General features: G+C 42.3%; 1 pseudogene; it reads left to right on the top strand.

Moving 5' to 3' along the window:
• The first annotated feature begins 10186 nt into the window (after positions 1-10186).
• LOC124017834 lies at positions 10187-13580 on the top strand (annotated as a pseudogene).
• The last annotated feature ends 456 nt before the right edge of the window (positions 13581-14036 follow it).

Raw genomic sequence — 14036 nt, 5'->3', positions numbered from 1 at the left:
TATCTGTACTTAACTTTATTATTTATATTTTTGAAAACTTTTACTCCACTACATTTCCCTGACACCCAAAAGTACTCGTTACATTTTGAATGCTTAGCAGGACAGGAAATGTGTCTAATTCACACACTAATCAAGAAAACCTCCTTGGTCATCCCCACTGCCTCTGATCTGGCAGACTCACTAAACACAAATGCTTAGTTTGTAAATTATGTCTGACTGTCGAAGTGTGCGCCTGGCTTTCCGTATAAAACATATTTAAAAACATTGTGCCGTCTCAGTTGATTATTATAAGGAATTTTAAATGATTTATACTTTTAATTTTGATTCCTAAGTATATTCCAAAACCAAATATTTTTAGACTTTTATTCAAGTAGTATTTTACTGGGTGACTTTTACTTGCGTCGTTATCTTTTAAGGTATATTTACTTTTACTCAAGTTTGACAATTGGGTACTGTTAAACCACTGCGGACAAGTCTGTTCCTAGAAAACCATAGAACGCGAATGGCAATGTCAAAATTGATGAGCAAGAAATTAGCTAAACTCAGCAAAAAAAGAAACGTCCTTTCACTGTCAACTGCGTTTATTTTCAGCAAACTTAACATGTATATATTTGTATGAACATAACAAGATTCAACAACTGAGACATAAACTGAACAAGTTCCACAGACATGTGACTAAAATAAATTGAATAATGTGTCCCTGAACAAATGGGGGGGTCAAAAGTAACAGTATCTGGTGTGGCCACCAGCTGCATTAAGTACTGCAGTGCATCTCATCCTCATGGACTGCACCAGATTTGCCAGTCCTTGCTGTCAGATGTTACCCCACTCTTCCACCAAGGCACCTGCAAGTTCCCAGACATTTCTGGGGGGAATGGCCCTAGCCCTAGCCCTCACCCTCCGATCCAACAGGTCCCAGACGTGCTCATTGGGATTGAGATCTGGGCTCTTCGCTGGCCATTACAGAACACTGACATTCCTGTCTTGCAGGAAACCACGCACAGAATGAGCAGTGTGGCTGGTGGCATTGTCATGCTGAAGGGTTATGTCAGGATGAGTTTGCAGGAAGGGTACCACATGAGGGAGGAGAATATCTTCCCTGTAACGCACAGGGAAGATATTCTATTCACCCCTGGTGAGACAAAACAGTAACTTATCAGTGAAGAGGACTTTTAGCCAGTCCTGTCTGGTCCAGTGATGGTGGATTTATGCCCATAGGCGACGTTGTTGCCGGTGATGTCTGGTGAGGACCTGTCTTACAACAGGCCTATTAGCCCTCAGTCCAGCCTCTCTCAGCCCATTGTGGACAGTCTGGGCACTGATGGAGGGATTGTGCGTTCCTGGTGTAACTCGGGCAGTTGTTGATGCCATCCTGTACCTGTCCCGCAGGTGTGATGTTCAGATGACTTGTTAGATTACTTGTTGGTTATCACTGCATTGTCGGAACTAGAAGCACAAGCATTTCGCTACACTCGCATTAACATCTGCTAACCATGTGTATGTGACAAATAAAATTTGATTTGATGTACCGATCATGTGCAGTTGTTGTTACACGTGGTCTGCCACTGCGAGGACGAGCAGCTGTTCCTCCTGTCTCCCTGTAGCGCTGTCTTAAGCGTCTCACAGTACAGACTTTGCAATTTATTGCCCTGGCCACATCTGTAGTCCTCATGCCTCCTTGCAGCATGCCTAAGGCACGTTCACACAGATGAGCAGGGACCCTGGGCATCTTTATTTTGGTGTTTTTCAGAGTCGTTAGAAAGGCCTCTTTAGTGTCCTAAGTTTTCATAACTGTGACTTTAATTGCCTACCATCTGTAAGCTGTTAGTGTCTTATTAACGACCGTTCCACAGGTTCATTAATTGTTTATGGTTCATTGAACAAGCAATGGAAACAGTGTTTAAACCCTTTACAATGAAGATCTGTGAAGTTATTTGGATTTTTACTACTTCTCTTTGAAAGACAGGGTCCTGAAAAAGGAATGTTTCTTTTTTGCTGAGTTTATTTCTATTTTTAAGCTGAAATTAAGGTTTCTTGGATAAGCCCAAATAAATATTTGCATGCAAGCTTTGGTTACTGTCCTTCTCCATCTGACATTTTCCATCATTTTGGGTAGAGTTTACTTAGAAGATACACAAGTGATTTGACTGCAGTCTTCCTGTTTAGGTAAGAGTAGTGTGTAGTTGGTATTGTGTGTGTGCACATGTTGAGTTAGGAGAGTCTCTGTCAGAGACAGGGTAGCCTTTTATCTAAGAGTGTAACGAAAGAAATGTATTATTTATCTTATTGCTTCACCGACATAGTTAATCACAAACAGATTCTATACAAGTCACTTATATTAACATAGGGCATTCTATTTCAGTTTTGTTATTGTAGGAAGAAATTAAACGTGTATATCAATCTAAAGTTTTGTCCTATTTTGACAATCGTACATGCAGGTAGAACTTGCAAAACATTTATGATGACATCATATGCTATTTTACACGTATGTTACTATATTCCACACTGACATTTGACGTTACAAATGTGTTAGGGCATATGGTCAAGAAGATGAACTCTCTCTCTACTGATTCTCTGTTGGAGGGATTTACATGTCAGCTTTGGTTAAAGTTTATTCTGGTTCTTTGGACCGTGAGATTTTCCGAAGCTCCTGGGTAGTTTGCTTAGAAAATGCAGGAGTTATTTGACTGAGATGTTCGTTTTTAGGTAGTGTGTGAACAGGGCCCTTACTATATTTTCTTTCCCTGAATCCTCACATCCCTTTTCTTCTCCTTCTGCTCAAAACCATTGGAGGAGAAGATCTAAGGTTGTCCTCAGGGGGTTTTGAGAAGGATACGAGGTAAGAGAATGTGAGGAATCAAGGACAGACAATTAAGAAAGAGCCCAGTAGAAAAAAATAAGCAGTCTAATTGGTAACCTGAGAGTACAGGTGATGTAAGGACCATGCCCCAGGACTACCTGACATGATGACTCCTTGCTGTCCCCAGTCCACCTGACCGTGCTGCTGCTCCAGTTTCAACTGTTCTGCCTTATTATTATTCGACCATGCTGGTCATTTATGAACATTTGAACATCTTGGCCATGTTCTGTTATAATCTCCACCCGGCACAGCCAGAAGAGGACTGGCCACCCCACATAGCCTGGTTCCTCTCTAGATTTCTTCCTAGGTTTTGGCCTTTCTAGGGAGTTTTTCCTAGCCACCGTGCTTCTACACCTGCATTGCTTGCTGTTTGGGGTTTTAGACTGGGTTTCTGTACAGCACTTTGAGATATCAGCTGATGTACGAAGGGCTATATAAATAAATTTGATTTGATTTGATGTAACAAGGCACTCTGATGGTGTGGTGGGACCTTTTCTCATTTGGACAAAAGTCAGTCCTGCACCCTCTCTCCTCCGTCCTCTCTCCTCCGTGACCCTGAGATGAAGAGATGGGAGGAGGCTCTGGAGTACTGCAGGGATCACTACACAGACCTCCCCAGCCTGCTCTCTAAGACTGAACATCTCCAGGCTCAGAGCAAGATGGAGGGTGCCCAGACCGACCATGTGTGGACGGGTCTGATCTTCCTGGCCAGACAATGGCTGTTGGTGAACGGGGACCACCTGGAGTACCAGGCCTGGTCCGGCGGGGAGCTGCCCCACTGCCCCGCCTAATACCTCCATGGTGGGACCCTGACCAGAGATGAAGAGCACTGGGGAACCAGGAACTGTGAGGAGAGGAGGAACTTCCTCTGCTCCAGAGCGTGAGCCCCAGAGGTGAGAGATATTACTGTAGTAGATATGATCATCTATGTATGCTCTCTACTTATTACTAGTTAACGCTGTCATGACGTTGCCCTCTTTGGGTACAGCGAGCACCATCCCCCTCTCTGTCTCCTACAACTAGGCTGCTGTGGTTAGAGAGGTCATAAATTCCTGGAGGAGATGATCTCCTCATGGCCACAGTATAGAAACAGAGTAGAGTTTTCATAGAAGAGAACAAAGGAATTTCTTCCACCTCACAGAACTTGAGGTCCGAACAACATTTATGTTCCGGAGAAGGTATAAAAGATCGGTGAAGAATCCAGCTACGAACTGGTCCGTTTGGTGCAATTTTGTGGGGCTCATGGGAGACAATCCAGCCACATTACCATAACGTTGTTTATATAATAGCCTCAGATATGAGGTTTACATCTAATTGTTGTATAAGATGAATGAGTGAAGATGATACTGTTTGTAAAATTGTGTGATGTGATTTTGGACTGTTTAATGAAGGAAACTCCAATTCCCTTTTGAGTTTAACTAAATCAGAGGACCGCCCATGAGCCCAGTTCGGACCTGGCGTCATGAGACAGCCTTTTCTGCAACTCCCGAATAAAAAACCCACTTTGAGAATTTCTCAACAAACCATGTGTAACGGTTTTCTAGGTGTGGTGAAGGAGAGTCGGACCAAACTGCAGCGTGTAGATTGCGATCCATGTTTAATGAACAAAAAACGTAACACGAATCTAAAACACAAACACTACAAAACAAAGAACGTAACGAAAACCGAAACCGCCTATACTAGTGAAAACTAACACAGACAGGAACAAGGACACTAAGGACAATCACCCACAACAAACTCAAAGAATATGGCTGCCTAAATATGGTTCCCAATCAGAGACAACAATAAACACCTGTCTCTGATTGAGAACCACTCCAGACAGCCATAGGCTTTGCTAGATCACCCCACTAGCTACAATCCCAATACATACACACCAAAACCCCAAGACAAAACACACCACAATACAAAAACCCCATGCCACACCCTGGCCTGACCCAATACATGAAGATAAACACAAAATACTTCGACCAGGGCGTGACACCATGTTTCTCTCAATTACGAGAGGACAAAGGTTGCAGACCAGCTTACCTCGATAACGAGAGGGCCAAGGTTGAGACCAGACTGCTGAATCTTTTAACCATCCCACATGGTTAAACTCTTAGACTATAGATACCCACAGAATAAGAACAAGTCTTTAATATTAATTACTAGTCTGCAGCTAGGAATTCGGTATCATTGAAGGGCAAGAACGACAACCGCCGAAACATCTATTCTATAACACCATCGCTGAATGTTACTCTGAAGTATTCATTCTGACCACGGCAGAGAGAGAGAGAAGGACAATTCTACAAAAGAAACAAACTTTTCAACAGCGATCAAGATGACACACTGAACGAAAATATATACAGTGGGGAGAACAAGTATTTGATACACTGCCGATTTTGCAGGTTTTCCTACTTACAAAGCATGTAGAGGTCTGTCATTTTTATCATAGGTACACTTCAACTGTGAAGAAAAACACATTGTATGATTTTTAAGTAATTAATTTGCATTTTATTGCATGACATAAGTATTTGATACATCAGAAAAGCATAACTTAATATTTGGTACAGAAACCTTTGTTTGCAATTACAGAGATTATACATTTCCTGTAGTTCTTGACCAGGTTTGCACACACTGCAGCAGGGATTTTGGCCCACTCCTCCATACAGACCTTCTCCAGATCCTTCAGGTTTCGGGACTGTCGCTGGGCAATATGGACTTTCAGCTCCCTCCAAAGATGTTCTATTGGGTTCAGGTCTGGAGACTGGCTAGGCCACTCCAGGACCTTGAGATGCCTCTTACGGAGTCACTCCTTAGTTGCCCTGGCTGTGTGTTTTGGGTCGTTGTCATGCTGGAAGACCCAGCCACGACCCATCTTCAATGCTCTTACTGAGGGAAGGAGGTTGTTGGCCAAGATCTCGCGATACATGGCCCCATCCATCCATCCATCCATCCATCCTCCCCTCAATATGGTGCAGTCGTCCTGTCCCCTTTGCAGTAAAGCACCCCCAAAGATTGATGTTTCCACCTCCATGCTTCACGGTTGGGATGGTGTTCTTCTTCCTCCAAACACGGCGAGTGGAGTTCAGACCAAAAAGCTCTGTTTTTGTCTCATCAGACCACATGACCTGCTCCCATTCCTCCTCTGGATCATCTAGAATGGTCATTGGCAAACTTCAGACGGGCCTGGACATGCGCTGGCTTGAGCAGGGGGACCTTGCGTGCGGATTTTAATCCACGATGGCGTAGTGTGTTACTAATGGTTTTCTTTGAGACTGTGATCCCAGCTCTCTTCAGGTCATTGACCAGGTCCTGCCATGTAGTTCTGGGCAGATCCCTCATCTTCCTCATGATCATTGATGCCCCACGAGGTGAGATCTTGCATGGAGCCCCAGGCCGAGGGTGATTGACCTTCATCTTGAATTTCTTCCATTTTCTAATAATTTTGCCAACAGTTGTTGCCTGCTCACCAAGCTGCTTGCCTATTGTCCTGTAGCCCATCCCAGCCTTGTGCAGGTCTACAATTTTATCCCTGATGTCCTTACACAGCTCTCTGGTCTTGGCCATTGTGGAGAAGTTGGAGTCTGTTTGATTCAGTGTGTGGACAGGTGTCTTTTATACAGGTAACGAGTTCAAACAGGTGCAGTTAATACAGGTATATCAAAGGGGGTGAATATATATGCATCCACCACTTTTACGTTTTACATTTTTTAGAATTGTTTTAAACAAGTTATTTTTTAAATTTCACTTCACCAATTTGGACTACTTTGTGTATGTCCATTATATGAAATCCAAATAAAAATCCATTTAAATTACAGGTTGTAATCCAACAAAATAGGAAAAACACCAAGGGGGATGAATACTTTTGCAAGGCCCTGTACGTACGGTCACTGTGGTGACGACGTTGTCGTCGATACACTTATTGATGAAGCAGATGACTGAAGTGGTATACTCCTCAATGCCATTGGATGAATCCCAGAACATATTCCAGTCTGTGCTAGTGTTGGAGTGTTTTGCTGGTGCAGTGCTGGACTTTTGATAGAACCTGTGAGAGGATATAGGTAACAGAAGGCAGGTGTAAAGTAATTTATAATATTAGAGCAACATTACTGATTCAAATGTTTGACTAACTTCTAATCCCTCTCACCCCCCCCCCTTTAAGATTTAGATGCACTATTGTAAAGTGACTGTTCCACTGGATGTCATAAGGTGAATGCACCAATTTGTAAGTCGCTCTGGATAAGAGCGTCTGCTAAATGACTTAAATGTAATGTAAATGTAATGTATTACTACGAGTATTACTGCTACAAACTGCCATTGATGCCCATGAATTTTATGGTTTATTTTTTATATATATATATATATTTTTTTTTTCACCTTTATTTAACCAGGTAGGCTAGTTGAGAACACCTTTATTTAACCAGGTAGGCTAGTTGAGAACACCTTTATTTAACCAGGTAGGCTAGTTGAGAACACCTTTATTTAACCAGGTAGGCTAGTTGAGAACACCTTTATTTAACCAGGTAGGCTAGTTGAGAACACCTTTATTTAACCAGGTAGGCTAGTTGAGAACACCTTTATTTAACCAGGTAGGCTAGTTGAGAACAAGTTCTCATTTGCAACTGTGACCTGGCCAAGATAAAGCAAAGCATTTTGACACATACAACAATACAGAGTTACACGTGGAATAAACAAACATACAATCAATAATCGAAAATCTATATACAGCATGTGCAAATGAGGTAGGATAAGAGAGGCCTTGGTGGCGAAGTAATTACAACATGTCAATTAAACACTGGAATGGTAGAATGTGCAGAAGATGAATGTGCAAGTAGAGATACTGGGGCGCAAAGGAGCAAGATAAATAAATACAGTATGGGCTATTTACAGATGAGCTATGTACAGGTGCAGTGATCTGTGAGCTGCTCTGACAGCTGGTGCTTAAAGCTAGTGAGGGAGGTAAGAGTCTCCAGGTTTAGTGATTTTTGCAGTTTGTTCCAGTCATTGGCAGCAGAGAACTGGAAGGAGAGGCGGCCGAAGGAAGAATTGGCTTTGGGGGTGACCAGTGAGATATACCTGCTGGAGTGCGTGCTACAGGTGGGTGCTGCTATGGTGACCAGTGAACTGAGATAAGGCGAGGCTTTACCTTGCAAAAACATGTAGATGACTTGGAGCCAGTGGGTTTGGTGACGAGTATGAAGCGAGGGCCAGCCAACGAGTGCATACAGGTCGCAGTGGTGGGTAGTATATGGGGCTTTGGTGACAAAACGAATGGCACTGTGGTAGACTGAATCCAATTTGTTGAGTAGAGTGTTGGAGGCTATTTTGTAAATGACATCGCCGAAGTCGAGGATCGGTAGGATCGTCAGTTGTACGAGGGTATGTTTGGCAGCATGAGTGAAGGATGCTTTGTTGCGAAATAGGAAGCCGATTCTAGATTTAATTTTGGATTGGAGATGTTTAATGTGAGTCTGGAAGGAGAGTTTACAGCCTAACCAGACACCTAGGTATTTGTAGTTGTCCACATATTCTAAGTCAGAACCGTCCAGAGTAGTGATGCTGGACGGGCGGGCAGGTGCAAGTGTAGCCGATGTGAAATGGCTAGCTAGTTAGCGGTGGTGCGCGCTAGTGGCGTTTCAATCGGTGACGTCACTTGCTCTGAGACCTTGAAGTAGTGGTTCCCCTTGCTCTGCTTTTGTGGAGCGATGGGTAACGATGCTTCGTGGGTTACTGTTGACGTGTGCAGAGCGTCCCTGGTTCGCGCCCAGGTCGGGGCGAGGGGACGGGCGTAAAGTCTATACTGTTACACAGGCAGCGATTGGTTGAAGAGCATGCATTTAGTTTTACTTGCATTTAAGAGCAGTTGGAGGCCACGGAAGGATAGTTGTATGGCATTAAAGCTCATTTGGAGGTTAATTAACACAGGGTCCAAAGAAGGGCCAGAGGTATACAGAATGGTGTCGTCTGCGTAGAGGTGGATCAGAGAATCACCAGCAGCAAGAGCGACATCATTGATGTATACAGAGAAGAGAGTCGGCCCGAGAATTGAACCCTATGGCACCCCATAGAAACTGCCAGAGGTCCGGACAACAGGCCCACCGATTTGACATACTGAACTCTATCAGAGAAGTAGTTGGTGAACCAGGTGAGGCAATCATTTGAGAAACCAAGGCTGTTGAGCCTGCTAATGAGAATGTTGTGATTGACAGAGTCGGCTGCACAGTAATGTCTCTTATCGATGGCGGTTATGATATCGTTTAGGACCTTGAGCGTGGCTGAGGTGCACCCATGACCAGCTCAGAAACCAGATTGCATAGCGGAGAAGGTACAGTGGGATTCGAAATGGTCGGTAATCTGTTAGTTACCTTGGCGTTCAAGACCTTAGAAAGGCAGGGTAGGTAAAGGAAGTATTTGGTTATCTTTTCAAATGTAGCCAGAAAGGTCAAACAAAATACTACTAAAAACAATTTAGATGTCCTCCTTACATAGGAAAACACACATTAAAAATATGTCTAAAATGCATGTTTTGATGCCAAAACACTGATCAAGTTGATCCTTGTTTTTGGCAAACTATTACATTTTTGCAACTTCTTTCTGACAATAATCACCCCCCCCAAAAAAAAAAAAACCCCAATATTTTTAGAATCATAACCCTATTACAACATTTTGGCATAGATTTTTCCTGATTTGGATCAATGATTGGGTCTCAAATGATGACTTACCAAATCACTTTACGCAGCAGATAAAGTTCCTTCTCTCCTGACAGTCCCTTGTTCGCCAGTGCTCTACCTCTCTGATCAAGGTCACACAGCGGAGGTGGTGGGCGGGGCAGCTTTCCCCGGTCCAGGCCTGGTATGTACTACTGGGGGTAGCCTACCCGTTCATCCACATGTCCACAAGTCTCTGCTTCCTAGACAAATCCAGCCCCTGATCATGACATTCAAACAAACCCCTGCTCATAATGGGGACTTCATGCAAAAACGTTCTTGTCTCTAATGAACACATGGACATTAGGACTAAGTATTGATTTACGCTCTATTATGAATCAAATCAAATCAATTTATAAAGCTCTTCTTACATCAGCTGATATCTCAAAGTGCTATACAGAAACACAGCCTAAAACCACAAACAGCAAGCAATGCAGGTGTAGAGGCACGGTGGCTTGGAAAAACTCCCTAGAAAGGAATACTGCTAAAATATATATATAAAGGTAAGGCTCATTCGTATTTATATTGTTTCGCGAGGATGCACACAATTTATCCCAATGCAATATGTTATCCTTGCTTCTGTTGAAGCGGATGGAATGTTGCGAGACTTTGTCTGACTACGGACATTTAAAAAGAAGGCACTGACGCACAAATGACGGGTGAGATCTGCGACCAAACGTTGGTAATAATGTTCCGTCTGTAGTGTGAGAAACGACTTTTACAGCATGAGTTCAGAAGCGGTCATTCTGTTGGAGACTGTCAACTTTGCTGCTGAAAAGCACCGCAATCAACGACGTAAAGACGCTGAACAAACGCCATATATCAACCACCCAATAGGTACAGTTGTTGTTTTTATAATCTTTAACAGATGCTAGCTAGTTAAGTCCTTATGCCATTCATAGACGTTAACTAGCTACCATTAGCGCCTATTGATGATAGCTAGCATCTTCTGACCGGGCAAGTTTTGTTAATTAAGAGTCCCGACGCTTGTTCTGAACGTTAAAACATCTTTTGCGGTACGGTTTTGGAAACACAAGGAACATATATTTCATATTAGCTAGACGTTTTTTTTTTTTATTAACACAAAAGGTAAAAGCACTACACACTTTTAGGGTAAGTGTGCCCACAGTCTTATCTCCATGGTACAGCGCTTGTTTACTGAAGACAGAGGCGTTCATGTGCTAATTAGCTGTCTGCATCTGTTGTCACTGAAATATGCTGTCAGCTGCATCTGTTAACAGTGTACAGTAAGTGTATATTTTGCATTTGGGAAATTATTTGATATAAACGTTTGTTTCTAGAAGTTTACTGTAATTGAGTATTTAGCGGTTTTGGCTGCAATGGCCAATTTGCCTCTAAACATGCAAGGTCCTTGGACGATAAGGAGTAACGTTAGCCTCTAGTCCATTATTGAGAGAGGCCCTTAGCAATAACTCTCTCACTGCTCGGACTTCAGTGCATGGATATCTGCATTTACATTTGCCGTGTTTATCATTTTGCAGGTGTGGCAAGGATCCTAAGCCATGAAGGTGGGATCACAGACATTGAAGTTTTGCAAGTAAGTGTTTTACGTATCAGACAAACTCAATACTTTCTTGCATACTTGTTCCCGGAGGGCAATATTTTAAATCGTAATGAAATTATATTATTAAGTATAGACGAGTCAATGGGCAATGTTAAGCTCATGAAAACATTCAACATTTGTGTTATGAGTTTGTGTTATTAACAGGAAGGTCATGACTGATATTTATGTTTTCCAACTGTCCTCAGGCAGCTTTGCTCCATGACACAGTGGAGGACACTGACACCAGCATAGGAGAACTACAGGCCATCTTTGGGCAAACGGTGGCTCGAATTGTTCAGGAAGTAACAGATGATAAGGCGCTACCCAAGCATGAGAGGAAACGTCAGCAGGTGGAGCATGCACCTCACGCCAGCCACCAGGCCAAACTGGTCAAACTGGCTGACAAACTGTACAACCTGAGGGACCTGAACCGCTGCACACCTACAGGTGATTGATTGTAGGGTGTCCAATCAAAAAAGCACATTTTTGGACCCTCTGTAAAATATGTTAATTGTGTTGGTTATCCTATGAGAGAACCAATGGTTCAAACCCCATTTCACTATCGTATAAACCCCATTTCACTGTTCAAAGGTTATTGGAGTTTTTACCCTTGTAGGTTGGCCAAAATCTGTGTGACTAAGTCAATGGAGGCCAGAGAGAAAGTGGTGAAAATAAGGAACATTGCACAGCGTTGCGTTAACTAGGCTAGAAGCTGTGTAGGAGATCATTACCTGACAAGCTCACTTTTCTGTTGATCTAGTCATCTTCTCAAATCCACAGGATGTAAAACAATATAGAGGTAAGATGGATATTGATTTTGAGACATGACAGCTATATGCATCTGCTGCTAAATCATGGCCGCTACTGCGGGATGGTAAATGTTGTCAGAAGTAAACTTAAATGACTAAGCAGTCGATGGACAAGGTATGACAACAATCCATGCTTTGGTTTTGTTATCCACCATTTCAAATGCTAACTTTTTAGCATTTTTGGCACATCCAATGCATGCAAATGGTATCTTTATTAGCATTTTCACGCGTCATGTCCAAATCCTAAAGTATCTAATATATATATATATATATATATATATATATATATATATATTGTGTGAAAATGCTAATATAGGTACCATTGACTTGCATTGGATTTGTACCACAAATGTGAGTGACTGATTCTTAAAAAATAAAAATAAAATAGCAAGAGCAGCACCATCTAGTGGTTAGAAGCTGGTGAATCAGGATGCAGGATGGGACATAAACCTAACAACCTCAATGACCAATTTCTCTGAACTGGGGAAACTGATCTTTATTTTCTAATTCTCTCTCTGGCTCATTGCTTCTCTTTACTTACTTCCCTTTCGTTGTCTGACTGTCCCTCTCTTTACCCCTGTCCTATATCTTATATTTAAATCTGTGTTGTGGTTGCCAGGTTGGTCGGCAGATCGTGTTCAGGAGTACTTTGTGTGGGCAGCCCAGGTAGTGAGAGGACTGAGGGGACCAACCCAGCACTGGAGAGACAACTAGAGGAGCTCTTCAAGCAGAGGGGGGTTGAGCTTTGATACCTTTCTACTTCTGATACAGGGTGGCACAACAGAGCAACTCTTGATGCACACTTTTGTAAAGAGTTCATGTGAAAAGATTTGAGCATATTGTCTTCATAACAGGAGCCTTCTCCATCGAATAAACTCTTAGCTCTCATAAGGATTTATTTTTTATGGGTAATTTATTATTAATTCATTCTACAGTCATTTGCGTACATTGTCTGTAGAACTGCGACACCATCAATGTCACCTTGAGTTTTCTCATATTGAATAAAGCAATGATATGCATAATTTTGTGAAGATGAAAGGCTGTTGTGGAAATTCACCACCATGTAATGGACATGACCACCAGGGACACTTAAGTCAATCTTAAATGAATGATCCTTTATTATCAGCGGGCTGGAGAGGTTCCAAATCAATGCACTATAGAACACATGTCAATCAGGAACTCTGCTGGAGCAGTCCCAACTGTTGTCTTATATATGGCTATACACAGACATGTTATATTTGCATAATTAATTCATCATTGCCGTTTTGTTTCATACATGTGACCGACCAATACCTCAAGGCTTCTCTCTAAGCCGAGACCTTGAAACAGAACTTTTGTTCTCAAAACAAAGGTCTGGGCGTACTGCAGCTACTGATAGTGAGGATTCGTTCAGTCACTTGCATGAACATAAACGGTTATTAGAGAAGCACACGAATAGAACACAGAAATTAGTTATTGGAAAAGCACAAATGTTAAACATTTCCAGCACAGTTACTTTTGTAAATCATAGTTTGCAGGATTCATCTGAATTCTGATATTTGTTGTTTTATCACCTACATTGCATCAGTTGCCTTTTGTATCATTAATACTGACAATCAAAGATGGGGTCGTGAAAATAAATGTCATATTTATCCCCTCAATAAAAAATGTGAATTACACCATTTATTTTATTTTACATTTGAGTCATTTAGCAGACCCTCTTATCCAGAGTGACTTAGTTATTGCATTTGTCTTAAGATACTATAGCTAGGTCGGAGAACTACATGTCACACTAAGTCGATTTTTCATAGATAAGGTCAGAGCTAGTAAGGGGGGAAAAGTCTAGTGTAAGTTAATGAAATTCCTTTTGGGGGGAGGCACAGAACCGTATAGAATTTCATTGTATGCTGTACCGTTAAGATTTCCCTTCACTGGAACCAAGGGGGCCTAGCCCGAGCCATGAAAAATATCCCCATTATTCCTCCTTGACAAAACTTTACAGTTCGCACTATCCATTTGGGCAGGTAGTGTTCTAATGTCATCTGTCAAATGCAGATTCATCCATCAGATGGTAAACTCATTTCCACTGCCCCAGAGTCCAATGGCGGCAAGCTTTACACATCTCTAGCCAATGC

This window comes from Oncorhynchus gorbuscha, unplaced genomic scaffold (genome assembly GCF_021184085.1).
Source record: "Oncorhynchus gorbuscha isolate QuinsamMale2020 ecotype Even-year unplaced genomic scaffold, OgorEven_v1.0 Un_scaffold_333, whole genome shotgun sequence".
NCBI classification, from domain to species: Eukaryota; Metazoa; Chordata; class Actinopteri; order Salmoniformes; family Salmonidae; genus Oncorhynchus; species Oncorhynchus gorbuscha.
Note: the sequence above shows the minus strand (reverse complement) of the source record. Positions and strands in the feature narration are given on the sequence as shown.